Source organism: Aedes albopictus, chromosome 3, assembly GCF_035046485.1.
Source record: "Aedes albopictus strain Foshan chromosome 3, AalbF5, whole genome shotgun sequence".
NCBI classification, from domain to species: domain Eukaryota; kingdom Metazoa; phylum Arthropoda; class Insecta; order Diptera; family Culicidae; genus Aedes; species Aedes albopictus.
The window spans coordinates 6,853,864-6,874,479 of NC_085138.1; the positions used below are offsets into that span (position 1 = coordinate 6,853,864).

General features: G+C 35.7%; 1 protein-coding gene across 16 annotated transcripts in view; it reads left to right on the forward strand.

The window, feature by feature from the left end:
- LOC109432457 (uncharacterized protein CG43867) overlaps window positions 1-20,616 on the forward strand; it is a 917,308-nt gene that overhangs the window by 847,764 nt on the left and 48,928 nt on the right. The window contains exons 1-2 of one of the 16 annotated variants that reach the window (XM_062860254.1): window positions 2,491-3,168; window positions 16,004-16,217. The exons of the other annotated variants lie outside the window; for them this stretch is intronic. The gene's annotated coding sequence lies outside the window, so the exon portion shown is untranslated. Of the gene's footprint in view, window positions 1-2,490; window positions 3,169-16,003; window positions 16,218-20,616 lie in introns of those variants that run through there. 16 annotated transcript variants of the gene reach the window in all.

Sequence of the window (20,616 nt, forward strand, 5' to 3'; positions counted from 1 at the left end):
TTTTGGTCAACTGGTGGCTCATTTAAACCGTGCTAACTCGAAAGTTTCTCCAAAACCACCTCAAAACGAATTGTTGTTGGAACGAGGAAAGACAGAGCTACTATTTACAGTTATAAAAAGTTGGGTCGGCCATGTCGATTTTGAATTTGAATCCAAGATGGCCATAATCAATATGGCCGACCCAACTTTTTATAACTGTAAATAGTAGCTCTATCTTTCATTTTTTCAACAACAATTCGTTTTGAGGTGGTTTTGGAGAAACTTTCGAGTTAGCACGGTTTAAATGTGCCACCATTTGACGAAAATCGAGGGGTCAGCAAAAATTGTTGTGGCTCTAATCAACGAGGGGTCCATCAATCTGAGTAACCAAATGTATTTTCCTTACTTTTTTAGCGATGACTTTCAGAAATCGCCACCTCAAACATTTTTGAAGACAAGGTGTAAATAGTGGGCCGGTCTCAGCGAGAGTTACCCCTATGTCACACTGATCAACTTTGCACCTTTACAGGTCAATCTCGATTATCCAGGACTCAATTATTCGCGATTCCACTAAAAAAAATCAGGATTCTGAGCTATGAGATTTCTCAAATCTACAGCGCCGTCTAGTGGTATAATTCTGAAATAAGGGTCCCATTTTATGTAAATCTTAGTCATACTGAACAGCTTTATCGAAGACATCAACTTTCCAAGTTATCAGGATTCTGAGCTATGAGATTTATAAAATTTGCATGTTCATTTGGGCCGCCTAGTAGCAAAATTTCGAATCAAGTTTCCCGTTTTATGCACGTCTATGTCATACTGACAACTTTGCCGAAGACTCCATTTTTCTAAGTTATCAGTATTCGGAGCTACTAGATTTCAAAAATTAACATCTCTACTAGCGCCACCTAGTGGCACAATTCCGAAACAAAGATCCATTTTATGTAAGTCTATGTCATACTGATCAATTTTTCCGAAGACACCAACTTTCTAAATTATCAGGATTCTGAACAACAAGATTTCTTAAATTTGCATGATCACAAACACCACCTAGTGCAGAATTACGAAAGTGTCGCGTTTTATGCAAGTCTATGTGCTACTGATCAACTTTGTCGAAGACACCAACTTTCTAAATTATCAGGATTCTGAGCTATGAGATTTCTAAAATTCGCATGTTCACTAGCGCCGCCTAGTGGCAGAATTTCGAATCAAATGTCCCGTTTTATGCAAGCCTCTGTCATAGTGATCAACTTTGTCGAAAACACCAACTATCTAAAGTTATCAGGATTCTGAGCTATGAGATTTCTAAAATTCGCATGTTCACTAGCGCCGCCTAGTGGCAGAAATGCGAAACAAGTGTTCATTTTTATGTAAGTTTATGTCATACTGATCAACTTTGCCAAAGACACCAACGGGATTCTGAGATATGAGGTTTTGAAAATTTACTTGCTCACTAGCGCCGCCCAGTGGAGGAATTTCGAACTTCGCAACTCATCGTCAGTAAGTTATTGGCGTACCCAACAACTTTTCCGAAGGAACTATCCTTCCAAATTATCAGGGTCTTGAGCTGTCGCATATCGTAACGTTTGCTTGACAACCTGATACGGTTCCTGTAGTGCAATTTAGCATCAAACTGTTGATGGTCCCTCTAGCGGCCAAGTTGCTAACTAATCATACGAACAAAAGTTCTATATGGTAGATCTTATCAAGCCCTAAAACTTTGCCGAAGAAAGTATTGCGCTAACTCCTAACACACCCGAGATAATAGGCCACACCCCCAAAAAACCGAAATCCCATAAGCTCTTAGTCTCCTATTAAGCGGATTCCTATTGCGCCCCCCGACCAGTGATCTTATAAGAGTCTCGACTGTATGTACCTACTACCTAGTCATGGGCAGAACACCGAGGAAAATTTTTAGCAGATTTGACAAAGTTTCAGGCGAGACTCATAAAGAAATTTTCCATAGGTAAAATTTCCCAAGAATTTCCGCCCGTGTATGAAACAAAATCTGTGGAATCAAGACAAATTTAACCTCATATTTTTTGTGTAAGGCTTTCTGGACCTGTTTTTTTTTTTTTTTTGAAGAATCTCGTAAAGAAACATTTACCGAATCAATATCGAAAAGTATTATGAAAAAATCAAAGATTTCGTTCCGTAAGTGAATGAGTTCTCACCTCGGTTTTCACAAATCTTAGAACATCAATCACCGAGTTATGCAATCACGTAATTATGATTCATCACCTGGTTAATAAAACCGAAGTTGTTCCACTTTTATGAGAAACAACACACCCACTACCTGCCTGCTTGCCTGCACCAATAAACGCGTCCCACACTCGCCTCAAAGAAAAACTACAATTTTCTTTCCACCCATTCGCATCGCACACTTCACCAAACTCCCGTGACAGCCAGCAGATTTTCCCCCTAACCACTCACGCAGTAGGCTACGGACACGCGGACGGCTACTAGTGAAACGCCGCCGTCGCCGACTTCGACCAGGGCAGGGGTGGAAAAACTATCGCCAGCACAGCTCTCGAATGCACTCGGATCGGATGCGTTGCCGGACGGTGAGTGCCTCTACCGAGCGAAACGCGACCACGCACAACATAAAGATTTTCCCAAAGCATAGTGTCGCTGAGTGAGTGCCACCATCGCACTCGATTGCTTCGGTTTGTCGGTCGCCTTTCGTTCAGTTCTAGTTGTGCTCCCGTTCGGTTCGGTTCGAATTTCAGTCGGTCGCTCGGACCCGGTTCCTTCGATCTCTGTGATTTTCCTTGTGCAATCTGCAAAAGGGGGAAAATCAGTTCAATACCCGACCCGGGAGAGAGGGAGGGCTTGGGTTGGCTTGGCGCCGAACATAAAGTGGAAAGAAGAAGAAAACACACATATAAGAAGAAAAACGAGCATTGCGAGAAGGAACGTCGCGAGAATATTGCAATTCTGCATCCAGCAGCGCGCGCGGCGAAGTTCTTTCGTTCGGGTCGGATCGTTTCGGTCGTTAAGGGAATCGTTCCTCTCCAAGTGCCAATGGGATGAAGATGTGATTCCTTGGTGTTTTTTGTTCAAAATTCGAATTGAAGAATCTCGGCGTTTGGGGAGTTGTGAAAAATTTATTTACACTCTTGTCCGGTCGGTAGGAGATTGTAAAATTGTAACGAGCCGTCGTCAGCCACACAGATTCGAAGTAAAAATGTGAGTGTCTTTTTTGGGAATGTGAAGAAGAGTGGGTGGGTGGGTGAGTGAGTGTGGTACGAAGCAAATCAAATGTTGTCTCATCGAAGGTGGCGTTGGTTCTTTTGAAAGCGCACGGGAAGAGGAAGTGCATCGCACGGCCCGAAGAGGGAGCCGAAGGAAATTGATTTGAATGACGTTCGGTCATAGGAGGCGAAGACGACGATGGAAGCGACGACGCGACGCTGCTGTAGAATAGAACAATAACCGACAAAAAAAGAAACGGAAGAACGTCCAAACGCGCTAGACGGCGAGGAATGCACATCACACAGCTAGTCAATGGCGGGTGCATCGACGCAGCTGTTTGATTAAAATTTAATTGAATAATCGCAGGCTGGACTGTCATCGGCTTCTGGTTACGAGGGGGAATCGAGATTAAATTGATTGGTAGTGCTGCGTTAGCAAAACAGGAATGATAGAAAGCGTCGTTCGAACTGAAAACTGATACTGACGGTGTTCCAATAGGACGATTCCTGTAGAAAAAATGATATGATCTTTTAGTACAGTGAAAGTAATGTAACTTTAAATTAATAGTATGAATCTAGTTCAAACTAGTCTTCACATACAGAGCCATTAATTGAAAAAAATACTGGAAAATCATAGAATCGACTACTTCTATCATGTTTGTCATTATTGATGCTTGCAGTGTATATGAGATGCATTACAAGCAACAAGCATCAAAGCAACTGTACTTGTGCAATGTTATTGATATATGATATATAGATATATAGTAGTGAAATAAAATGAAACACTACAAATGCGTAATAATATAGGACACCACATGAAGACATATACGACACACAACGCAAATGGTTGCTCATTTGTCCTAGTGGGTAACAATTTCCGATGACGGTATGACGAGGTTTATTAATTGTTGTCGATCCATCAGTCAATCCTGTAATCATAAGGCAGGTTGCCTTTTGTTTGCAGCGTTAGTTGCTTTCATAGCTTGAGATTTGTCTAGGAATTTCTAATCCATGAATCCAGTTATAATATAAGACGTCTACACTTTGATGTCCCTGTTAGGGAAAGGTTAACACTAGTATTCTAGTAAATCATTGCCCGAAATAACCTGAAAGTAGACATTCAGAATGAGACTGATGAGATCTCGTGATGCTTTATTATGCCAGAGCACTATAAATGTTAGTTAAACTTAGGGACATATTTACAAATTAAAAAAGAGCGTGCAACACAAAAATAAAACTTGTAACAGACGTCACGTCCGAAATGGGACGGACAAAGCCAACTGCTACAGGGATTCCTTCGGATATTCAACGAAGAATTCTTGTGTAAATGAATGAGTGTATGAGTGAAAAACTCGTATGGATTGCTTCATAAATTTCCTCAGCTTTTTGTTTGGAAATTCTTCCAGCGATTCTACCTCAAATTTCTCGAAGGATTACGAGAAACTCTTCCATAAGTTTCTTCACATTAATTTGTGCATGGATTGTAAGTAAATTTTACAGGGATTTTTTTCAAAACAAATCCTCCAGAGAGGCTTTTGGAAAGTTGTCCAGGTTTTTTTTTCAGAAGCTAGTCCACGTATTCTATTGAAGTATCTTCCAGGAATTTTTCAGAAATTTCTCAAGGGAGTCTTTCAAAGAATTTTTCTTGGGTTCCTTCGGAAATTTTCTTCAGGGCTTTCATAAGAAATTCTATTAGGGTTTTTTCAATAACTTGGTGGATTCTTTTTGAAAACCTTCTACGAATTCATTCATCATTTCGGCCAGCGATTCCTGCAGAAAATCGTCTTAACTCCTTCATGCATTCCTCTTAGAAATTCTTCAGAAATTCTTGCAAGGATTCCTTTATTTAATCTTCTTTAGATTTCTTTAGAAATTCCTTAGAAATTCTTTAACTTGTTAACGCCCAAAGTGTCTCATAATTTAAATATTCATAATAAAAATGCTATCAGTGTAATAAAATACACATGATATCACGAAAAATTTGAAGTCTATGGTTTAGTTACATTGAAACACTAATTGTTACTTGTTCTGTGGCGGAGTTGGTTAACGCACCCTGTCTAGCGAACTTGGGGAGACGTGGGTTTACATCCCACCAGAACTATCTGGATTTTTTTGCAATTTTTCCACTCAATTTGTCCATTTTCCAACACATATTGTGCCTATGAACTTCAGGCATTACGTATGTCTAACATACCATTTCGGTTGGTTATCCGAAAAACAACAACATTCGTGTTGACAACTTTTATACTTCCGCTGTGTTCAGATCCGTATGCATCCATAATGAGTGAAAAGGAGGATAACGAAGAATGATAAGGAAATGACTGTCAGATGACACCATAGTTTTCAAGAGATATCCAGTTGTTTCTCTATTTTTCTCTTACTGTCCCACTCTCTCTAGCTCTAACACTCGCTCTGTTCCTAAACTTGTTCTTCCTCTGTAGAAATCATTCAGAGATTCTTCCAAGGATTCTTCATAAAGAACGTAACGCTATTGAAGGAGGGGATGTAGATCCAGACAGTGAAAAGAATACCGGTTGGAAGCTCGGCAGGAATTTTTGTACGAATCACAAAAGAAATCCCAGAATAAGTGATAAAATTCCGGGAAGAATCTTTCAAGGAATACCAGCCGGACCGGAATCCCAGCACATATACCCGAAAGAATTGCCATAGGATTCTCTGCTTGTATCTTGGCAGAAAGCTTTCGAAAAATACCAGGAGATATCCGTGAAGTAATCTCATCAGGAATCTCTGATGGAATGCCGGCTAGATTCTCTGAAAGAATCCTTTCAGGATGTTCCAAGAAATCCCAGCAGAAATGCCTATGGTTATTTCTGAATCAATCCCGAAGAGAATATCTGATGGAATCTTTTGGGGAATATTTCTTGGCGTTAAGTCTTATATCCTCAGTCAAAACAGATTAATTTTCTACTGTCCGACGTTTCGGCAACTGGAATCTTTAGAGGAAGGAATCTCGGCTGGACTCTGAGTGGGAGTCCCTGAAAGAATCATAGAAGAAATCTCGGCAGGAATTTGGGAAGAAATCCCTGAAAAATGTGATTTTTTTAAACCCATCAGAAATTCCGACACGAATAGCCAATAAACCCAGGAGGCGATCCTGAATAAATCTAGTCAGACATCTATATTCTTTCATATTTCTTTCTGGGACGAATTCTTTAAGGAATCACGGCAGAAATCCCGAAAGCCCGGAAGGAATCCTTGAAGGAATTACAGCACGAATTCCTGAAGGAATGCCGAATAGAATATCCAAAAGAATTCTCTAAAGATTTTATAAACAATCCCTGCAGAAACCTATGTAGAGATCCCAGGAGGAATTGTCAAAATTTGGCACAAATGACTCAATTGGAGGATAACGTGCCTCTGGAGCCGGCCTTCTGATAAAAGGAATTCTTACAGGAATTCCGAAAGAAACATCTGAAGAAATCCTAGGAAGATTCTCGAGGAATGGCTGAAATGAACTCCGGAAAGGGTTCCTGAAGGTATCTCGAGAAAATCTCATATCATCTCATCTAGTCTTATCTCATTTCTTGACCCTACTCTCTACCCTCTATAAGAAATTACTCCAATCTTTGCTTTCGAAATTCTTCTATCCTCAAGAGATTTCCCCAAGGATTTCTTTAGTAAAGATAAAATGAATTCCTTCCAAAATTGATTCATGGATTGTTCCAGAAATACCTCCTAGAATTCATTCATGAAAATCTTAGAGTTATTACTAAATTCTTCCAAGGAAATTCTTCTAGCGATTAAAAAAACTCCAGGAGTTCTTTCACATGTTTCTTTAGAAATTCCTTTCCTCCTAGGATTCTTTTACGAATTTTCCGAAAGAATGTTTTCAAGAATTCCTTCGGGGATTATTGCTTGATTTCATCAGAAATTCTTCCAGGTATTACCATGCCTTTTCTCAGAAATTTTCCCAGGATTTTCTTCATGGATACCTCTAGGAAAATACTCTAGGATTCTCTCAGGAATTTATTCAGAAATTGCTCCTCTAATATTTCCCAGCAATTTCTACAGGAATTTCTCAAGAATTTTCTCAATTGATTTTTCTATGAATATAAGAATAGGTATCTCTGTATGTTATTCCAGACATTTGTCCAAATATTATTTCAGAAATACGTCCACAGGATTTCTTCCTGAATTCCTTCAGAAAATCTTCCATAATTTTTATTGAGACAATGTTCCAAAAATTATCTCAAGTGATTCTCCCATAATTTCCACCAGAGATTTCCCAAATTGTTTCTTCAGGTCTTTCTCCTGGGTTTTTTTTTAAGAAAACCATCCTTTTTCTTCAGGAATTTCTATTCCATTCCTTTTTCTTCAGATATTCCTCCAGGCGTTCTTTTAAAAATTTATATTATTCTTTAACTATTGAAGTTATTATAAAACTCATATTCTGATCATAAACATGGGACTGCCTGAATCCAAGAATTCTCTCCGGAATTTATTCTGAAATTTCTTCTAGAAGATTTCCCAGAAATTTCTACAGGAATTTCCCAAGAATTTCTCAATACATTTTTCCATGAATATTAGAATAGGTTTGTCTGTATGTTATTCCAGACATTTGTCCAAATATTATTTCAGAAAAAAATCCACAAGATTTCTCCCTGAATTCCTTCAGAAAACCGTCCATAATTTTTATTGAGACATTTTTCTAAAAATTATCTCAAGTGCTTCTTCCATAATTTCCACCACAGATTTCCCAAAAAGTTTCTTTAGGTCTTTCTCCTGTAATTTTTTTTAAGAAAACCATCCTTTTTCTTCAGAAATTTCCAGTCCATTCCTTTAGATATTCCTCCAGGGGTTCTTTCAAACATTGATATGTTTCTTTAACTATTGAAGTTATTTTAAAACTCATATTCTGATCGTAAACATGGGGCTGCCTGAATTGTCCCTGATCTTTTCATTCTTTGAACACATTTAGTGCGTACCAACTACCGCTTTTTCAATAACAAGTAATGGTTAAGAACATCAGCAGCCAACATTCCTTGGCTTAGCTTTCTATTTCGCCAACATGTAAATGTTCCAACCGGCTGTCATTGAATTACAAAACCTGCCTGCCTGATTAGTTTATGTTCTTGGCCGGATTCGGAAGTCACCAACACTCGGTGCCAAAATCCGTCCTTACAGTCACGCGACGTCTGTTTTACATATACACCTACTAGGCATAAATCCCCCTCAATTAATTCGATGCTAATCAACGACCGTAAAGTTGGTAACTTTATCCTTTCTTCTACACTTTCTCTCTTTCTGTCACATTTTTTGTGAACCCTTTTTCGACCTTTGCGTTCGTTGTTGCACATTTTAGCGACCGTATTCGCGCAACCAACATACATAAATACCATACACCTACCGCCTACAAAACGACACTGACTGAAGTACAAGCATAAATATAATTTGCACACTTCACGACATGGCGCGTCCATTACACATAATGATCGTCCACATTATGCGTCGTTCCGTTTGGTCTTTCTCTGTTTCATTCGTACGACCGTACCCATAAGGTCGTACGGCTTTAATAAATTAGAATACGGAGGGGAATCAGGGTCCTCTTCCACACACAGTGAAAATTGGTTTCATATTTTTTGGACGATCGCAGTAGCAGCAGCAGCAGGAGCAATTTGATACACTTCGCCGAAGACAAACAGACACACTCGCACGTAGCATGCCATGCCATGCTGCTGCATCAGGCAAGCAGCAGACGAACTTCGCCCGTAGAACGGTGCGACGCAATGACACAGCCAGCGGTACGGCAAAACAACAACTCGGTTCAAAAGGGGAATGACAGTGGGTTTTATTCGGAACCCCCCCTTTTGTCACGATTGGGAATAACATCTAAACTTTGAGTTTATTGAAAATAAGATTACTTTCGGCTATTAGTGCTGACTTCTGGCACAATCATTGGACAATAACATCAAAATCGTACTGATTGTATGCCGTTAGAGCGGAATCTCAAATATCTAAGAAGTTTTCATAAAGATAATAAATAAATTCTAAAGAAGTTTAGAGTATCATCGTGCCTACCATGCGATCTACTAATGCAAAAGTAGTCAGATGTGGGTATTATGGATCAGAAATTTGTTTTGAAACATCAACAGTAGGATCAAATGTTTCACAAACCTTTTTTTGATCATTCTGCCTCATCAAATAGTCCATGGGATTCAAGTCTGGACTGCTGGGTAGCCATCCATATCCTTTTGATAGAATATCATGTTTATCTGTAGACACTAGTTCACGCCATTTAAAAAATATAACAGGAGACCTTTTTCATACGTCATGGTGTTTATAGCAGATTTTTGTCCTTTTCGTTTATTCCTAGAACGAACCTAGTATCGCCATAACTGCTGTCAAAACGTACGTTTATTCCATATGGTCGAATCCGGATCTTCAGATAACGAGGTTCCACCATTGCTTTAAGATTCCAAAAACAGGGACCGAATTCAAGACCGCCCGATAGGTAGGAGATTGTCCGCATCACGACGGTCAATCTATACCAAAACTTCCGCATGACATTTTTGACTTTAGCAAAGCCATCTTGACTAGGAAACCTTGACCGATTGAACCCTTGAAAAAGGTCCCATACGGACCGAAACGTCGGGAAAAATCATAAACTAGTGTTTTCGATTCCCCAAAAAGACTACAAAGCCAACATTCCAAAGACTTTTTTGGAAACAGTATACCTCTTTATATTGCGGAAAATTCATATTCGCATTATGAGGAACACACTATATATGAGATTGAATAGACAGTTAAATGTGAATTATTATATTACAAAACCCTTATGATCTAGAAATATGGTGTCTTTGACTAAGTTACTTGAGATATCAAGGGCCTACGCTAGGTGATCTGAGTAGTTCAGATTTCATCAGATAGGCGTCGCTAGTGATCATGTACGTTTTATATATCATACAACTCAGGATCCTTACAATTTAGAAATATGGTGTCTTCGGCAAAGTTGTTTGGTTAGTCAAACACTAATTGATAGAGAGCCGTATGGTTTGAGATGCCACATCCAGGTGACGCTAGTGATCAGTCTAATTTTTTCCTCATATATCTCAAGATCCTGAATACTTAGAAAGATGGTGTCTTTGGCACAGCTGAGTGATCGGACAAACACTAACTAATGGAGGGCCGTATAATTTGAAACTCCACATCTAGGTGGCACTAGTGAGCATTCAAATTTTATAACTCATATATCTCAGAATCCTTATTACTTAGAAAGAAAGAAGGGCTTATAAATGATGATAAATGTGGTTAAAAATTCCAACACTGGGTGGCGCTAGTTGGCGCTTAGGATTATGACGATTTAGAAAGATAATGTCTTCGGAAAAGTTGTTTGGTAGGTTGTGCGTTTATAGATGATATGGACCGTTTGATTTGCAACTCCACCACTAGTGGCGCTAGTGAGCTTGCGATTTGAAATCTTTTATATCTCAGGATACTGATTACTTTGCATACCGGGTCTTTGGTTACTTTTTAGCTCTTGATGAACTATCACGTCAATGTTTTTATTACGTCATATGATAATAGCTTCAATTCGGAACTTGCTTCTAAGGTAGCGCTTGTGAGCATATATTTTATTAAATCAACATATTAATAACCTAGACATATTATGCCTTCTGTGATATTGTACACTAGGGATCAGGCTCAAATCTTAACATTATTTGAACGCCCATGAATTAGAGTAATAGTTGTTGTGTGGTTGGATTGCATTTTTAGCTAACCCCTTTGATTTACACGCGTGGCATATGTGGTGGGAGAAGTACGAATCAAATGACCAATCAACTGAAAGTCTTGAGCGACCAACAAACCTTGCCAACCTCTCTAAGTAATCAGACTTGGATATATATAAGAAATAAATTTTGCATACTTACTAGCGCCACATAGTAGCGAAATATTGATTCGAACAACCCTTCAACAAAATGCACTAAACCTACTCAACAACTTCGCGGAAAGCAGCATCTCTTCTAGTAAACAGGATCCTGAGAGTTATTACTTATCCAGCTTTTTACGCTATGATGAGGGGTGATTCAATTTTGACAATTCTTGCCGACAGCCCTTGCAGCATCAGAGGTCATCAGAGTAGCCAAAAATTTCAGTTCAATGCCAAATTGAATCCCCCTCATCATAGCGTAAAAAGCTGGATATAATTTACATGTTTACTAGCGCCACCTAGTAGTAAAATTTTGAATCAAACGGACAATTGTCTGAGAGCCTTTGACCTATTAGTGGCCTACCAAACAACTTGCCGAAGACACCATCTTTCTAAGTAATCAGCATCCTGAGATACATGAGATATAAAATGTATGTGCTCACTAGCGTCGCCAAGTGGTGGAATTTAGAATTGAACGGCAAATCATCTGTATGTCCTTGACCTATAAAACAACTTTGTCGAAGACACTGCCTTTCTATGTTATCAGGATCCTGAGATATGTCAGATATAAAATTTACGTACTCACTAGCGCCGCCTAGTGATGGAATTTAGAATTAAACGGCAAATCATCTGTAAGTACTTGACCTACCAAACAACTTTGTCGAAGACACTGCCTTTCTATATTATCAGGGTCCTGAGATATATAAGATATAAACTTCACATGCTCACTAGCGCCTCCTAGAGGTGAAATTTCAAATTAAAAAAAAAAGAATAATCTGTAAGTCCTTAAGCTACCAAACAACTTTGTCGTGGACAATGTCTTTCTAAAATCAGAATCCTGAGATATGTACAAGCTTGCTATTTGATGAAAACATTCGCGAAATGATGCGATTTGCTTTCGACAACGAATACGTTTTCACCCATCCTCGCTTTATTCAATCAACCTCCCATACGAGTAGCACACGAACGGACTCAACACTGATCAGCATAGTTGACTCTTCCTTTTCGCCGTTGAGCCGTTGCGTTCTAGCCAAGCATCTCTTTTCATCGCTTTCGATGCTTTTCGACAGCTTATCGCGAAGCATCGTTGGCTGGAAGATTTATTAGTATGGTATCGGTACATGCGAATGTTGCTTCTGTGTGCGTGTCGAGCGTTCGTGCCGTAGCTTCGCAAACCAGCCTATTCGGTATGGTTCGGCTGTTCGGGCGAGCGTGTGGCGGCACAGTCAGATGTGTGCAAAATCGTTTGTGATTTACATCATGTTCGTTTTGCCACCTCTTTGCTGTTGGTCATCGCTGATCAGTGCACAGTTCAATCGCACGCGATAAACATACAGTTGATGAGTTGTGATGAGCACTAGTGAGGTGATAATTTGCATCATTGGATATGTATGATATAAAATTAACGTGCTCATTAGCTCCGCCTAGTGGTGGGATTTGGAATTAAACGGCAAATCATCTGTAAGTCCTTGACCAACCAAACAATTTTGTTGAAGAAACTGCTTTTCTATGTTATCATTATCCTGAGATATATGAGATATAAAATTTATGTGCTCACTAGCGCCGCCTAGTGGTGAAATTTCAAATTAAAAAAGAATAATCTGTAAGTGCTTGAGCTACCAAACGAATCATCTTTCTAAGTAATCGGAATCCTGAGATATACGATATAAAATGTGCATGCTCACTAGCGCCGCCTAGCGGATGTATTACGAATCAACTTTATCAGAATCAAGTAGCCCATAAAATTTACAACAACTTTGCCGAAGACAGTTTCTCTCTTAAACAGTCAGGATCCTCAGATATTGCAGAAAGCATAGGTGTTGTACGAGATTTATTCATTGATTTCTCCCGAATGCTTTTCATGAATTTCTGATGACATTTTTTCCCGGGATTCCTTCAGCTACTTCCTCCGGGATCCATTTCGAGATTTTTCCCGTGATTCCTTCATTGATGCTTCCCGGGTTTTCTTAAAGAATTGCTCCTGCGGTTCTTTCAGGTATTTCTCTGTCAATGATTCCTCCAACAATTCTTTCTGGAATTTCGTTTGAAATTCCTAGTATGATTCCTATAGGAATTTCTCTCAGGATTTTTGCAGGGAATTCATTCGGGATTCCATCAGATATATTTTCCAGCATTTTATCATTAGGTCCCTCGGAATTCTATCTTTTGTCCCAGGATGCCTTTTGGGATTTACCTCGGGATTCCTTCCGGAATTCCTTTAGCAATTCGTCCCAGCATTTCTTCGTTGATTTTTTCCAGTTTTCTTCAAGGGAGTCTACCCATTGATTCATTCAGGAACTCTTTTATGGATTCTTCCCGAAATTTTTTCAAGGATTTCTCTCTGGGGTCCCTTCATTGATTTCTTCTGAGATTTTTTTCCTGTGTTGGGGACATAATACCACTGCGACCTAGACTGCGACCATTTATTTGATCTATTGTGGTGTAATACTCTTTGTTTTTGCCATACTGGAAGTATTTGTCCCTATTCAGAAGAGATTATAGTTCCAGTAGTTGGCGTGGGATTACTTTGCGAGGTTTCTTTTAGGGATTTTTCTCTATTTTTCCCAAAATTTCTTCATGAATTCTTTCTTGGAAACATACATGAGGTCCTCTAGGTATTCGTTCAACGATTCTTTTGGCGGTTTTTCTTGGGATGCCTCCAGGATTTCTTTTAGATATGTCTCCTGAGACTCCTTTTGAGATTCTTTTATGAACTCCTTCATGGATTTTTGTTTTCGAAGTTCTTACTGGGCCGGAATGGATTTTCTACATGGATTTCTTTAGGAATTCCTTCATTCATTGAGTTCTCTCGGGTTTCCTTTAGAAATTCCTTTCGAAATTATTTCAAGATGTTTTTCAAGGACGTCTCCGGGGAGCTTTAGAGATTTCTTCCGGCATAATTTATAGTATTTCTTCCAAGATTTATTTAGGAATTTATTCAATGATGTCTTCCTATATTCTTCAAGAGATTTTCCCCTTTCGAGCTCATGGATTCCTCTCGGAATTCCTTTCTAGATTTCTCCTGGGATTCCTGGGTGCCGAAACGCCCAAGTAACATTTTGATGACCATTTAGTCTTAATCAGGTTTTGAGAACCACAATGAAACCTAATAACCTAGGTTGATAACCTAGGAGTTATTTTTACAAGCAATTTGTCTTGGGATACTTTTGTCAACACTCAATGTGGAAAAATTTATGGTTCACTGAAACGGTTACAAATGGTGAGCAGACACTTTGAAACTAGTATGAAAATCAAACTTTTTAAGTCTCTCATTCTTCCCCATTTCATGTATGGGGAATTTGTGTATGGTAATGCTTCGGTGGCATCTCTAAACAGATTGAGGGTGGCTCTTAATGCATGCATCAGATATGTTTTTAATCTTTCGCGATATTCCAGTGTGTCGCAGTTTCATAAAACAATGCTAGGTTGTAACTTTAATAATTTTCACGATTTTAGAATTTGTGTACAAATGTTCAAAATCATCAACACTAAAGAACCACCGTACTTGTACAATAATTTGCAATTTCTAAGAAATACTAGAACTCGTAGTTTGCTTATTCCGCAGCATTCAACAACTTATTATGGAAATTCAATGCTCATGAGAGGCATTTCTCTCTGGAACCGATTGTCACCTAATCTAAAAATGTCTAACAGTTTGAATAGCTTTAAAGAGGGTTTGCTGGAGGAGCTTGAACGCATGCAATGAATGAATTATATAAAACTAGTTCAGAAACAGATAGTAAGTAAATTGTAAGTTTGCTAGATCCAACCAGTGTGTAACAATTTAATAAGGAATTATCCTTACGTTACATGAGTATAAATAAATAAATAAATAAATAAATAATACCTTTTATTTTGGTTTTATGATGGTTTTAATAACCTCTTCTAGTCTATTCGACTTGAAAATGTTATTTGGGCGTCGAATAGTAAAATGTGAATACCTAAACTTCGACAGGACAAAACGTCGAGAAGTGAAAAAATGGGACGTTTTGTCTTTCTAAGTTTTTTCCCTAAGCCTTGCCCCCGGATTCTCTCAAGGACTGCTCTTGAAATACTGTAGTTCATTTGAAAGTCCTTACCAAACTATCAAAAATGAGTTAGCAACAAGTAAACCTAATTTCATGCAAGTGAATATCCTCGCCCTTTTCAACGGCATCAAGCCGCAACATGACATCCATATGGTCAGTGAATGCACTACCACCGACTATGTGTACATTGGCAAACTCCACCCGCCCGAACGAAACAACTAAACTGTAATAGGTACGTGCTACAACAATAAATTCACTCCAACTGCACATACCAGGACCTGGACCAGGACACATTGCATTGCATTTGGGGTGACACCGTGCATGCTTCTGCATACACACACCAAAGGGCAATATGGCACGAATCCAATTCGCAATTTTGTCCTGAAACGCGATTTCCATGTTTTCCATTATCTACTGCTCTCGTTCTCTGTCTTTCTCTATCTCTATCTCTTTCTATGTTTGTTCAGCCTGTGTGCACTGTATCACAGAAGTACGGACTAACTTCTCCCAAATTCTGAAACATCTGTTAGTTCCACTATGTTTAGTTCAGCAAATTGCGTACGTTTGTCTGTGGTCATACTTTCACCTTTCAACCCTAACTGCTAAAAAACGCGCCAAACGCGTACGTACCGACTTTTTTGTTGCAAGGACCGTTTTCTGCACCGTGTCAGTGCAAATTTTCATTTCATTGCATGTGATAGGCAAAAAGAAAATGAAACAACGAAACTGTAATAAATTCCAGAAGCATTCCTCTTCGCGCTCGCGATGCATTTTTATTAAGAGACTGCACTTTTAAACCAGCGAACGTGCGTTTGCTGGAGGACAACATCGCTACCATCGTCGTCGTCGTCATCATCATCAGTGTCACCGAATAAAAATGCATCTCAACTAACTAGTGACGTGTTGTTCTTCAGATGTTCGTGAATAACCGTGCTACATAAATAAGAAAAAAAAATTGCCAGCGTTTAACAAAGTGTGATATGAACGTTTTACTACTAAGAGTGTATTCTGTGCTTACAACAAAATGAGTGAAATCGAAGGGAATCGACGAATTGTTCCCGCTTGCTTGGATTGGATCCGAACGATGTCGTCGCTTGGAAACGGAACTCATCGCGACGGACAGGATGTGTACGTATGCTAAGCTCTATAAAATTTTCCACCATGAATCTTTAGCCGGTTACTCTGTAATTAATTGCGTTCGGATAATGTACGGCAGGGAAAATCTCCACTGTTTGTCGTCGACCCGGTCTCATAAATAACGCCGCGTTCCGCCGTAAATAAACTTGATGGCGATACAGATAAATTTTCGCCTTGGGTCGCGAACTTTTCCGAAAAAGAAGCAGCCAATATGTACCGTAAAACTATCCGTTTTCCCTTCCTTTGTTCCTGGGAGGGCAGCCGGAGCTCCCGGCGCCAAAGTTGAAAGTTTTTAATGGCTTTTCTCGAAAGCAAGTGGCAAGCACGTTGCCGCCCTTTTGCAGGTTTGGCATTAGCCGGAACCTTATATCTGGCTGGAAGCTGACGAAAGTTTCGACGCTCGATGTGGTTCATAAGAAATTCAAGGGTTTCTTCCGAGTTTTGATGGAAGGCGAGTCGAATCGTGGGAAATTATCCTTTAATCCGCACCTTTAAACTGTCGTAATGAGAGCGATAGTTATGCAATAAGGAGTGGACATTTCCTTGCAAGTTATGCCAAATATTGCAAGGAAAATGGTTTGAAACGCTTTTTGACATGAGTCATTAATAAATTCAATAGATAATAGCATAGCATAGCATAGCATGAATACTTGCACAAATCTTGGATGGAGTTGCAAAGTTGAATATTTCCATTGACATTGCTGATGTCGCTACTATCTACAATGCCATAGATTCACTCAGCTCCACACACCTGGCCAAGTCCTTGCAAGCATTTATAAATCCTTTCATCAACTTAGAAAGAGCCCAGAACTGAAGCATCTTCCAATAGATGAAAGGATGTTGAAAATAGCGAATTTTCAACTTATATGCAGTTATAAAGTAAATATACTGAAGTAGAATTATTTATAAATAAATAATATTGAAAAGATCTCACCAATTGTTGTGGGGTTTTTGTGGTTCAATGCCGATCATCTAATTGCCTTGATTAATGTTCTTCTCTGAAAAGAACAACACAATACTCAGCAAAGAACAACACAATACTGAACACTAAACACCCGCGAAACTATTGTTTTGATTTTCACTCGAGACAATAGCGAACGCGATGGATTATGCTGTCATACTCACACCTACAGGAGTGATGCATGCACAGCAAAGAACAACACAATACTCGTCATTAATAAATTCAATAGATAATTTATAAAAAAAAACTAAAAAAATCGCCCGAATAATTGTAAGAAAAAAGTTCTACATTTTTGTTTTCAAGGTTATGGTATTTTAGATGTTTAAAGAAAGTTTTTAGACTTCCAATTTCTGGGATATTTTAATTCATTGTAATTATCGAGTTTTTTTTTTATTTTTAATGTAAATTTTTGAAATTTATTTAAGTTTTTTATTATTATTTATATCTTATGAAGCAACTGTTTATAAGTAACCTGAGACCAATAATCTGTAATATTCGTCATAATATTCGCTATCTTATCAACACTATTTAGAAAAGGATATGAACCCAAAATGGATAGACTTCAAATCATTTTGTAGGAATAAGGACTCATTAAAAGATCTAAACAAAGTTCTAGGAAAATAATAGCAAGGGTGTTTTCTGGACGAAGTTACTGATGATAAATACATCAAGAGCAGAAAGGTGTTTAGAAGAATGTTTGCACAAGCTCCTGCTGAACTCTTTCATAAATTTTCGTTAAAAATTTCAAAAGTGTGTCATTTGCCATTTCTGAAAAAAAAACAAATGAAATTGGTCCTCAAATTTAAACTTTAAAACTGTGTAATCTTCAAAATTTTCTAAATTTTCAAAATTTTTAAAATTTACTAAATTTTCTAAATTTTCTAAATTTTCTAAATTTTTTACATTTTCTAAATTTTCTAAATTTTCTAAATTTTCTAAATTTTTTGAATTCTCTAAATTTTCTAAATTTTCTAAATTTTCTAAATTTTCTAAATTTTCTAAATTTTCTAAATTTTCTAAATTTTCTAAATTTTCTAAATTTTCTAAATTTTCTAAATTTTCTAAATTTTCTAAATTTTCTAAATTTTCTAAATTTTCTAAATTTTCTAAATTTTCTAAATTTTCTAAATTTTCTAAATTTTCTAAATTTTCTAAATTTTCTAAATTTTCTAAATTTTCTAAATTTTCTAAATTTTCTAAATTTTCTAAATTTTCTAAATTTTCTAAATTTTCTAAATTTTCTAAATTTTCTAAATTTTCTAAATTTTCTAAATTTTCTAAATTTTCTAAATTTTCTAAATTTTCTAAATTTTCTAAATTTTCTAAATTTTCTAAATTTTCTAAATTTTCTAAATTTTCTAAATTTTCTAAATTTTCTAAATTTTCTAAATTTTCTAAATTTTCTAAATTCTCTAAATTTTCTAAATTTTCTAAATTTTCTAAATTTTCTAAATTTTCTAAATTTTCTAAATTTTCTAAATTTTCTAAATTTTCTAAATTTTCTAAATTTTCTAAATTTTTAAAATTTTCTAAATTTTCTAAATTTTCTAAATTTTCTAAAATTTCTAAATTTTCTAAATTTTCTAAATTTTCTAAATTTTCTAAATTTTCTAAATTTTCTAAATTTTCTAAATTTTCTAAATTTTCTAAATTTTCTAAATTTTCTAAATTTTCTAAATTTTCTAAATTTTCTAAATTTTCTAAATTTTCTAAATTTTCTAAATTTTCTAAATTTTCTAAATTTTCTAAATTTTCTAAATTTTCTAAATTTTCTAAATTTTCTAAATTTTCTAAATTTTCTAAATTTTCTAAATTTTCTAAATTTTCTAAATTTTCTAAATTTTCTAAATTTTCTAAATTTTCTAAATTTTCTAAATTTTCTAAATTTTCTAAATTTTCTAAATTTTCTAAATTTTCTAAATTTTCTAAATTTTCTAAATTTTCTAAATTTTCTAAATTTTCTAAATTTTCTAAATTTTCTAAATTTTCTAAATTTTCTAAATTTTCTAAATTTTCTAAATTTTCTAAATTTTCTAAATTTTCTAAATTTTCTAAATTTTCTAGATTTTCTAAATTTTCTAAATTTTCTAAATTTTCTAAATTTTCTAAATTTTCTAAATTTTCTAAAATTTCTTAATTTTCTAAATTTCCTAAATTTTCTAAATTTTCTTAATTTTCTAAATTTTCTTAATTTTCAAAATTTTCAAAATTTTCTAAATTTTCTAAATTTTCTAATTTGTCTAAATTTCCTAAATTTTCTAAATTTTTTAAATTTTTTAAATTTTCCAAATTTTCTAAATTTTCTAATCTTTCTAAATTTTCTAAATTTTCTAAATTTTCTTAATGTTTCTAAATTTTCTAAATTTTCTAAATTTTCTAAATTTTCTAAATTTTCTAAATTTTCTAAATTTTCTAAATTTTCTAAATTTTCTAAATTTTCTAAATTTTCTAAATTTTCTAAATTTTCTAAATTTTCTAAATTTTCTAAATTTTCTAAATTTTCTAAATTTTCTAAATTTTCTAAATTTTCTAAATTTTCTAAATTTTCTAAATTTTCTAAATTTTCTAAATTTTCTAAATTTTCTAAATTTTCTAAATTTTCTAAATTTTCTAAATTTTCTAAATTTTCTAAATTTTCTAAATTTTCTAAATTTTCTAAATTTTCTAAATTTTCTAAATTTTCTAAATTTTCTAAATTTTCTAAATTTTCTAAATTTTCTAATTTTTCTAAATTTTCTAATTTTTCTAAATTTTCTAAATTTTCCAAATTTTCTATATTTTCTAATTTTTTTAAATTTTTCAAATTTTTTCAAGTTTTGAAATTTCTTAATTTTCTATATTTTTTTAAATTTTCTAAATTGTTAAATTTTTCAAATTTTCTAAAGTGTCTAAATTTTCTAAGTTTTCTAAGTTTTCTAAATTTTTAAAATTTTCAAAATATTTGAAAATGTTATCAATTTTATTATTTATTGAAGTTTTAGAAAATGTTTGTGCATTTTTCCTTTCTTAGCAATTTTCAAAAGCTGAAATATGTTTAGAAATTCGAAATTTTAAAACGTTTTAAAGTTTTTTTAATTTTCGAAATGTTTAAACTTTTGCAACACTTTAAAGTTTTGAATTTTTAGTTGTTCGAACAGCTGTAATGTTAATGATCAGCATTTGCAGAGCATGGTACTCGGACAGAAAATAATAATTTCTTCAGATAGGGAATCGAGCCACTTGGGCGATGGCTTCTATATTCGTCTGTTTTCCACTATAACTCAGTCAAATTTGAACCAATTGACACAACTTTTGGAATGTGGTGAGATAGGTATAGTATCTACCCGTGTACAACATTTCAAGTCAATTGGTTCAAAGTTGACTGAGTTATAGTGGAAAACAGACGAATATAGAAGCCACCGCCCAAGTGGCGCGATACCCTATTGTTTT